Below are 11,420 nucleotides of genomic sequence, written 5' to 3'. Positions count from 1 at the left end.
TGTTGTTTGAATTTGTTTGTTATTTTAAAGTTTCTATTTCTTCATCATGATTCCTTTTCAATTGTATTTATTTTATTTCTGTGATTATAATTCCAGTGACTTGGGTTTGATCAAAGATCAGTTGGTAGAATGCCAATATCTGAATCCAGATCGAGGTAGTTGGTTCAAATCCTGCTTAGTCGATTGTTCTTTTATCAACCCCAAATCATTAAAACAAGTTCCCAATCAGTTACCCATGTGGTTTATTTTTTTATAAATAATTCAAGTAATAAACCACATCTGACTGTCACCCCTCACCCCTGAACTAATAATTTTACAAAATAAAGATACTGCTAACATAGCTCAGTTTGTGGAGTGCCTGTACGTTAAGAGGTCTCTGGTTCAACTCTTGCGCTGGTCAATTTTCTTTGTTCAACTTAAAATTATAAAATAATTAATTGACAAGTCCTTCAAGTTTGTTTATCATTTTACATTTATCTTTATTTGTTTTATTTCAACTTAATTATATTTGTCAGTTCCAATTTATTTCTATTTGTAAAATTGTTTTGAACATACTTCTCTGTCACAGTCTCCTAACAATATTGATAATGCACCAGAATTTGTAAATCCCTAATTGAGCTACCCCAAAAGGCACTGGACACCTTTGGTCGTTGTCAAAGACCAGTACACCAGTTGGTGTATCTTAACATATGCATTACATAACAAACTTGACTCACTTGGTCGTCGAAGTTGCAAGAAAATATAGAAGGAAAAAAAGAACGTGTTGCACCCTTGTTGCTCAGGCATTTGACAGCACACACATAACATATGTGTGCTGTCCGATGCCTGAGAAATAAATGCTTCATACCTGAAGCCTTCAAGGGTGAAAATGGCCTCTCTCTCTAAAACTGCATTACTTTTGATTATTATTTCTAACAATGATTTAAAACATTCGAAGCACGTGAGTGCTGTATACAAAGTAAGATGTTGTGGTCATTAACATTTGGGGGCAATTACCGAAGGTTTACACTGCCTTTTACTTTAGGAAAGAATACCCTCAAATAAACATAGTATTAAAGCCACTGTACACTTTCGGAACAGAACAAAACATAAAAGTTCACAGATTTACAAATAACTTACAGGGTTGACAGAAGGTAATGGCGAACGATTCCTCTTGAAATATTATTAAATAAAATGCTTAACTTTTTTGAGAAAACATTAAAACAATATGAATTCTCGATATCGTGAATTACGGATTTATTTTAAACACATGTCATGACACGGCGTAAACAAGGGTGGGTTTTCCTGTCTCCCGACTCTTGTGATACACGAAGAGTGTGGGCCTTTGAACAATACTGTTTACCGAAAGTGTCCAATGGCTCCAATGTTACTTAGCCAGTTGCCAATGTTATAAATTAAGTTTGAGTAATGTCACAAACTCATACTTAGTTGAAAACTCATCTGAATTCTTTTCCTCTTTTTTTCTTGCCCGTTTTTCCCTTTTCGTAGTTTTTCATGGATAGTTACTCACATGCATGCTAATGACAATACGATTAATATTAAAAACTACAGCGAAAACAGAAACTAAGACAAATTAGAATTCATGAATTGATTCACATCTGTGACAGGGATGTAACGTTTCCAACAATTGTTTAAAAATCACAAGCCATATGTTTTGTCATACACCTTTATATATGAATGGTAGGAGACACGTGGGTGGGACTATTACTTTGAATGGGACACTTATCAAATGTCAAATGTGAATATTTTTTGATAAGAATTAAAAGATTTTCTATTTAATGTTATGTTCTTTTGTTTGTTCTTTTTGTTTGAATTTGTTTATTTTTAATTTGCACACCATCCTTTCTTTACACCATGGTTTAAAACGCGATAAAACATGTCACTTTTGAATGCTTTGGGGCAACAGTTATAATAATATTTCCATTTTGTAGTTGTAGGTTAGGTAGTCTGAGCATGCGTAAAAACAGTGGATTTTTGGGCAAGTCTGCTGCCACCTTGCGTCCACAGAATTCCCATACAGCACTTTCAGCACAATAGACCATTATCACGCAGTCACCATCTTGGTCGTGTTCCATGTTTCCAATAACAGTAATAATTAATGCCAACAATCATTGACTATTAATTCGTTTAGCCTCAGTTTGGTTACAATGAGTTGGAATGGAGTGATAAAGGGCTGTACTTTTCATACTAATAAGTTACTATGTTTATTCCCATGTATTTACAACGCCTCAAAACTTTTGTAAAATACAAACTTCAATGCTAACTCATTATCCTAACACAAAACACAATAGAAATCAGCACAACATATGCAGAAAGGTTAAAGTTCACTGCGCCTGCTCCGTTACACAAATCCGTTTCACAACAATTGATGCACACCTCCTGTTGAACATACGTTGACGGATTCGTAATTGGGTAACAATGGTCGATGCATTGGGATCCACACGTGCGGGCTACAAGTGCGGACTGTAAGTAATTGGGATTGTCTTTGAACTTGGACCCAAGGGTGACTTCTACTTTCTGTAAAAAAAAAGAGTGGTAACAATTATATGAATTCAAAACAACCCATGCTCAGAGATTAGATGCTTTACTTTTTATTATCAAGATGAGAAGAGAAAAATAGGACAACTGGGCATATGACTTAGAAATGTTTCCCAACTCTCAGACCTGATTTATATGCAATTACAAAGACTTGATTTCGGATATAAGGAGTTTGAAAATAAATGAGGGTTTAGGAAATCACATTTTGAACTTTTATAGATGCTGAAATTACTTCTTCTTTTTTAAGATTGCGGCAATCGAAATAAAGCCAGAATATCAAGTCATCACAAATTATAACTCATTAAACACAACCAGAGGAAATTTCCAAAACAATGGCCATCAGAAAACTAAATACAATTCTCTAACAATAAAAGTACAAAGAAGTGTTATAAACATTGTTTTCGTCCAACAATAGGCACGATAGCAATATATTATTTGTCCCCTCACCCCCATTGTACAACGAACTGTACAAACTACTTCTATAGCGCCCTCTTTTGAATCACCATCCAGCCCATGTTAAATTCTTATTATGGGGACAGAATCTCCGGAGGCCAGACTTCCCTGTGACACCTTCCGTCTGAACAACGAACAATTAACGTACTTCAGTTCTCTTGTTGGCGTTATCGTTGTTGTTGTTGTTTACAAGATAAAATAAGTTTAAGTATGTTAGCCAGAATAGACTTACAATGCAGTATTTATCGCACGTGACGTCAGTATAAGACACGTTACCAGTCACTTCAGCGCTATCCACCCCCGCCTTCACCATCCCACAATAATCGGTGTCAGGTTCATCAACACTGTAACAGACGTGGCAACTGATGGCGCTACATACTCCTGCATATCATTCCATAAAACAAACATTCAAAATTAATAACTTTCTTTCAATGTTAAAAATAATAATAAGAAGCTAAAAATATAAAAACAGAAACCCCCCCCCCCCAAAAAAAAAAAAAAAAAAAAAAAAAAACACAAGGAGCAACAGAAGATTAGAAACTGGCTGCATAGGAGAAAACAAAAGTGAAGTTTCAATGGTAATTTATTTTCCACAGTATCAAAAGAAAAAAATATAGTATGAATTTAAACTGGTCAGAACAAAATGCAAGGTTTTGGGAACGTTCTACCTCCACGGTAGAACTAAAATGGAAAAGTTTTGGGCACGAAATTAATTTAGGATTTTGCCTTTTTTGTAGCGTAGACGAAAGTGTGTGGGTAGCACCGAAGCGACCTACTCCCCCCCCCCCCAACAAGAAATAAATACATAAATAAATAAATAAATAAATAAATAAATAAATAAACAAATTGTGTTTCGAATCCATCTACTAATAATGTTTATTAAACCTCAGTTAGAAAATGAAACATAATGAAAACGTGCGAACAACATCTTATATCGGTCTAATTAAAATAGAACTAGCTGTTTTCAAACTGCTCACCAGAAATGACATAATTATTAAGGTATGCAACAAAACAGCCTGGCGTTTTGACCCTACAGGACCTATATCTTAAAGTCACCTGGAAGTGGTATTTTGTCAAAATAAAGCTTTTGTCACTAAATTATGTGTTATGATGAGTGGAATATGATTAAACCAACAAACTAAGGTTTAAAAAAATTAGTTTCTGTGTTATTTACAAATTTGAAAATAAGCCCGACCCGAGAGGGCGCTGTTCGTGACGTCAATCGAGGCGCGATGAATTGCATTCAGTGCCAACACAAGATAGTGACGCTTGGCGCAAGTAAAGTTGAAACAATACCTGATTTTTTCAAGTTAGGCAAATGCTCCTTTAGGTTCGTTACGTCTTCAGGTACCTTCTTTGACTTCCCCACTAGCTGGAAAAAAATTGTTGGGATGGCGTCATTTTTTAGAAAAGAACTTTTCTCTTCATGTCAAAATGTGTAGTGTATTCCGGATTCTCGAAGCACGACGGCTCGGAGTGTTTGCTGCACAGCGCTGGAAAAGACGTGCAAACTGACACCATCTTTAGTTGTTTTGCTGCATCCAGCAGCAATACACCTGGTCGACATTGCCGGAAAAATAAAAGACAAAAACTTTTTCGAAACGTACAAACTCACGACTTGCACGTACGTGTGTTAGATGTTCGAACGAGGCAAAGTCTGCCTCGGTTGACGTCACAAAAGGGGTAGGCGGAGTTACCCCCACACAACTTTATTATTTTTTTAATATGTAAATCGTTAAAAAACAATTACTCAACAAAATGATGTATTGTTCAGAAACATATACACTAATGTTTGACTTTTTAAAGTCACCTGGAAATAGATCTTTAGCCTTAGAGAAAGACACGTTGCTAGGGTCGGCAGGCTATAATTAAAGGGCACGTTCTACATGAGCTAATTTTGGAGATATGAGCTAGATGGATAAGTGTACAAGGTAAAATGAGCTTAGCAACATGTACACTATAAACCGATATCTACCCATTGAGCCAATGCGTCCTTGTTCAGCACTCTATAGACCGCCCAGTCATGTCCTATTTACTGAGGTCAGAATTCACTTCTTTTTTACCCATTGAGCCAATGCGTCATTGTTCAGCACTCTATAGACCGCCCAGTCATGTCCTATTTAATGCGGTCAGAATTCCCTTCTTTAGAAACCATTGAACTGATGACACTCGATGGATAGACCCCTTTCTCTTTTTGGGAAACTTCGGACCTGTCTGGTACCTTTTGTCCTCTCAAGAGTTATGCATTATGGAATAAAGTGGATTGTGCCAAGGAAAATGGACGATAAAGTGTAGATTCGTGGATTAAGTTAAGGAGAATGAGAATGGTGTGAAAAGTGTAGATTCGTGAATCATGTTAAGGAGAACCGGGTCTTTCTGGTCTTAACTGTGTACATAATCTAGTCAATGTGTGTACATTTCAGCCAGGCCTTTGTTTTGTGATTTTTCATAATATTTTGTACTTTCTTCTCTTGTAAAGCGTGTTAATAATTTTTGTAATATTTTTAACGATTGTGAATTGTGTCGCAATTCAGCGGTATGCTGCGATGACATTTTTAAATTAATAAGCCATTATATAGAAAGTGTAGAATCGTGGATTAAGTTAAGGAGAATGAACGAGAAAGTGTACATTCGTGAATAGAGGTGTCATGGAAAGACAGTCATTTCCAAAATAAACTATTACTTTAGTTCGCAACGAATCTAAACAGTTGAGTGTGCATGTAACTAACCCACAGACATCCGTAACGAATCTACAGTTGAGTGTAGATTCGTAAAAGCAATTGGATTGACGTCACCGATGTAGTTTAACCATGGAGGTAGACGTGTTGCATAATCTATCGCTGGAAGGCCGTGTATCGGAATTGATGGCTACGGCTGTTGCTTGGGCTGTTGCTAACAATTTCTGTAATACTTTAACGAATGTGACGCGTTGATCCAGCCGTAACCGCTAATTTGGGCACGGTCTCCAAAGTCTAACCATCTCAATGGTCTAACTGAGAGAAGTACTCTAGTTTTTCTCACAATTTACGGCAACGTAAAGTAACCACTTCGTTATTCTTTTATCACCGCAGTCTCTCGACTTTTGTTAAGCAATTTGTTGAGTAATCTGGCTTAGCATAACAAGCGGTTACCATTCAATGTAACCATCCATATAAGCAGATTTAATTCACACTAAGCTTTTTATGGAATTTCTAGTTGCTATACCAACGACTGCATGCATTGAATTCGGATTGCGAGAACAGTGAGCTTCACGGGTAACTTTAATAGAATAGTACATTTAATTATTATGCCAACATTATACAATAATTATTCAATGTTCATGTTTCCCTATGTAAGCCAATTTGCCACTGGTGGAAGCGGAAATAACCGGGAATAAACTTAAAGGCAGTGGACACTATTGGTAAATGGCAAAGACTAGCCTTCACAGTTGGTGTATGTCAACGTATGCATAAAATAACAGACCTGTGCAAATTTGAGCTCAATCGGTCATCAAACTTGCGAGATAATGAAAGAAAAACCACCCTTGTCACAGGAAGCTGTGTGCGTTTAGATGGTTGATTTCGAGACCTCAAGTTCTAAATCTGAGGTCTCAAAATCAAATTCGTGGAAAATTTCTTCTTTCTCGAAAACTATGGCACTTCAGAGGGTGCTGTTTCTCACAATGTTTTATACCACCAACCTCTCCCCATTACTCGTTACCAAGTAAGGTTTTATGGCAATAAATATTTTGAGTAATTACCAATAGTGTCCACTGCTTTTAATGTTTTCACATAGGACAAAAACGTTTTGGGTTTCCACTCTTAAAAAGTTTCCACTCTTAAAAAGTGGAAACGGGATACATAAGTTACCTTATTGGAAACGGGATACCAGAGATCGAAATGTCTCCTTCATGAAACGTGAAATGGACACAATCCAATGGGATGAAATTGTTAATACTGAAGATGTTAATGAATGTTACTCCCGGTTTGTTACAAAATCAAATGAAGTGTTTGATAGATATGTTCCATATAAACGATTCAAATGTAAGAAATCAGTGTGCAATCCCTGGATGACCAAGCCGGTCTGTTGAAATCAATCAGACGAAAACACAAGTTGTATAAATGCTATCTCCGAAACCCAAATGAATCTATCAAAAGAAAGTATGTTAACAACTGTAATTAGAGAAGCGAAAAAGATTTATTTCACTGCTTCCTTTGATAAGGAAAAAGGTAATATTAAACAAACATGGAAAATGATCAATAATGTCTTGAACAAAAGAAGTAAAAAGCCGCCCGGTTCTGATTCATTCCTTGTCAATGGTACGACCGTAGACGACCCAAGACACATTGCTGAGCATTTTAACGATTTCTTTACTAATATTGGTCCTAACCTGGCATCAAAGATTCCGGATTCAAGACTAAACCCCACTGATTTTATCGAAGGTGATTATCCTAATTCTCTTTTTATTACCCCTATAACTAAAAGTGAACTTCTGAAGTGTATTGATGGTTTATCGTCTAACAAAAGTCCTGGCCATGATAAATTAGACAGCTATCTTATTAAAAAGACTGGCACCATTATTGCTGGGCCGTTGCTGAAAATATTTAACCTATCGCTGGAGTCAGGAATTGTGCCACATGATTTTAAGAAGGCTAAGGTTATTCCTTTGTATAAAAATGGTGACCCTACATTAATATGCAACTACCGCCCTATTTCTATATTACCATGTCTCTCCAAATTGCTTGAGCGCTTGGTTGCTAACCGTCTTAATACCTTTATAACTAAGTATAATATTCTGCATAACTCCCAGTATGGTTTCCGTGCTAACTTCTCAACCCAAACGGCACTTATAGACCTTGTTGACAAAATCAGTTCGTCTATTGATAAATGTAACCACACTATAGTATTGTTCTTGGACCTTTCAAAGGCATTCGACACTATTGATCATGTTATCTTACTTTCAAAGCTTGAGAGGTATGGAATTAGGGGAAAGGCCTTGGACTGGTTCAAAAGCTATCTCTCTGATAGGAAACAATTCGTTCAATGGAAAGATTATGACTCTACATCTAAAACTATTAAATGTGGCGTACCTCAAGGCTCAATTCTAGGTCCAATACTCTTTCTCTCATATATAAACGATATCTGTAATTCTTCGAAATTGTTATCCTTTATTCTTTTTGCCGATGACACCAATGTTTTCTTTAGTCATAGTAACTTAAAGGAGGCAGTTTCAGTAATGAACTCAGAACTGCATAAGGTTTCATTGTGGTTTAAATGTAACAAACTATCAATTAATGAAAAGAAAACTTGCTTTATTTTTTTTTTCAAATATATGTAAAGATGACAACATCAATATTTATATATAAACAACTCTAAAATAAATAAGTTAATTCTTTTAGATTTCTAGGTGTTATAATTGACAGCAACCTTACATGGACGTCTCACTGCCAAAAGATTCACACATCAGTTTCCCAAATTTTGGGTGTTCTACGTAAACTTAAACATATTCTGCCTAGAAATGTGCTTTTCTCTATTTATAATACGCTGGCATTGCCCCACTTTCAATACGGGATTCTAGCCTGGGGAAATACTCATGCTTCTTACCTGAACAAGCTATTAATCGTACAGAAGAAATCCTTGAGAGTTATAGCCAATTCTAGCTTTAGAGAGCACACTGCACCCCTTTTCAAGCAATTTAAAACACTCGATATTTTTAAACTGTATAAGTATCATCTTGGGGTCCTTATGTTTAAGTTTGAATTTAACTTGTTACCAGGTAACATAAGACTCCTCTTTACACGAAATATTGACATCCATTCACATAACACTAGCTACTAAAATTCACATTGGAAAGGCTCGGACCACTTTATTTATGAAAACAGTCAGACATCAAGGCCCCCTACTCTGGAATCAGCTCACCCCAATACCTTCATTTAGAACTGTGCACAGCTTAAAAAAATACATGAAAAACCTACTTATAACCAGTATCGTCTAAAATGACAACACCTGTAACTACACGCGTACCATGATTATCCATTCCAAATTATCAAGTTTTTGTAATTTCCTAAATAATGTTCTGTTAATTTTCCTTTTTGTTATCAACTCTCAATATGTATTTATGGCTGCATAGCAAACAAAACAGTTTAACTACAAACAATCATTGTTTTGTGTTATTTTTGCTGTATGCACTATACCTTTCACCGTACCTTAATTTCAATAATCAATATTGTTATTGCTATAAACTAAAACCAATTAATTTATATTATAAAGGGTCCAGGCTCTGTATAAGCCCAGGCTTTTTCCTGGTGTCCTCCTCTTATCACTCGTTGTTCTTATGTCTTGTGTTTCATGATTATTTATTGTGATATTTGGAAATAAAAAACAAACAAACAAACAAACAAACAAAGTACATGTACATGTATAATAGATTCGGCTAAACTTACCGTAAACAGCACTGAGTATAATTAGTTTCAACACTAGTTCACCCGCCATTTTGTTTTTGTTTTTGTTCTGCGTGTGTGTGTGTGTGTGGCGCCCTAGCTACACTCTACGTCACTGGCTTTAGTTACATTCATTATCACTTTTGTGCGTGTTATGAATGGTCTCCTGGTTGCATTCAATACAATAGGCAGTTTAAAACTGCCTTCAATTGTGGCCAAGTCTTCTCAAATCAATAATCATTGACAGTACCTTCACTAAAAGTCTTAGCATCACTGAGCTGTATCGACTCAGCCACTGAAAACCCCAACATCCAATCTGTTCAATCTATGATGCATTTATCAAGCATCGACCCGAAGTTAGGCATTATTTTGAAGAACCAATAGTGGACAACGCAATTTTTCTTTTTCTTTCTAATAGTAGAAAATGCGAATTTACTTTCAAGTAAAACCTTTTTTCCAAAACCTTCGTTTTCTGTTAGTAGAAATTTTGAATTTACCTTTTGCCATTTTTTTGGTTCTTCACATTAGCTACATCGTAGAGGAAGGACTTTCGAGAGGAAGGACCACAAACATGTACGGTAAACGCGTCAATGGAATTCTAGATACCATAAACATGGGTTTTGCCAAGATATAGGCCAAAATATAATTTAAAATGACGGCCATTTTAAAATTCAAAATGGCGGATGAAAACGCCATTAAATAAATTGTACAGGCTTACTTTTTTTGAAATCAGCACCCCAAAATAGACTAGTTGAAAAGTTCCAAAGTAAGCTAATTAAACCAACTTTGGCACGAAAATCCAGCTCGATCCAAATGTCTATGGACCCGTACTTTTAGGGAATGGGACTAGTGATGCAAACTGCTCAGCTTAAAGGTACATGAGATTAATAATGCAAAATTTTAAATATATGATTTGAGGCATTGGTCTGAAGTTTTTACCCTACAATTTTGTATTTAACAATCTACATGTATACTGACAATAAGTAGATATCCTAGACTTTATTATGCGGACGCGTGGGTTGGGTATTCACGCAGCTCCGAGATGCACCATACACATTCCATAGTCACTCTCATTATAACAAGGTCTCAGCATAGACTATGGTCTGAGGGACAGGATTTTGCCTCTATTTATAACATGTACATGTACAACGAAGAAACCCAAAATAGAGATGCGGTTTGGGACTTCTTTACCAGCACAGACGTTCTCACTGTAAGGAGAGTGACTGTATCACGAAGTACCGAATTTCAAAAAGATTCAAAAGATTCCCATCACTTGAAAAAGCTCCCCCTGGTCTTGGTGCCGCTTCAAAAGTGGCCCATCACACTTGAAAGGCGCAGTTGCCCCTGGTGCCCCTACGAAAGTTTCCCCATCACTTGAAAAAGCTTCCCTGGTCATGGTGCCCACTCAAAGGTTTTATACACATACATGTATATCACTTGAACAAGCTCAGTTGACCCCGGTATTGATGCCTCTTTAAAAGTGTCCTCTCACTTAAAACTGCTCCTATACATTGTTCCAACAATATGATGTTATGTCCCTCCCAATTGCTACCTTTACGAGTACATGTACATGTACATGTAATAGTAATAATGAAGGAGACGAAACAATAATTGTGGTTCCCGTTTTGTAGTTCCCCCCTCTCTCAATGCCATCCATTCCCTCCTTTTCGAGTGAATACTAATTTACGGAGGCGAAACTGGCAAATGTAAAAACATATTGTAGTCCCCGTTTTATAGTTACTTTCTCAAAATGCCCAGCAGGCCTACCATTTTAGGTACATGTAGCAATATTCAAGTAAAGGTAAAACATAAGTTGTATATACATTGTATAGTAAACCTAGTTCCCCTTTGGATCATGTACAAAAGGAATTCTGAATAACATTTAAGCAAAGAACAACATTAAAAATGTCTAAACAGAATTGAGACACAACATGTAAGTATAAATACAAGTGAACGCAATATTTTCACAATACAAAGAAAAATTTATTTCACACAAACCGATCACTTTAT

Source organism: Asterias rubens, chromosome 14 (genome assembly GCF_902459465.1).
Source record: "Asterias rubens chromosome 14, eAstRub1.3, whole genome shotgun sequence".
NCBI lineage: Eukaryota > Metazoa > Echinodermata > Asteroidea > Forcipulatida > Asteriidae > Asterias > Asterias rubens.
The sequence above is the reverse complement of the archived record's forward strand: the minus strand, read 5'-3'. Positions refer to the sequence as shown.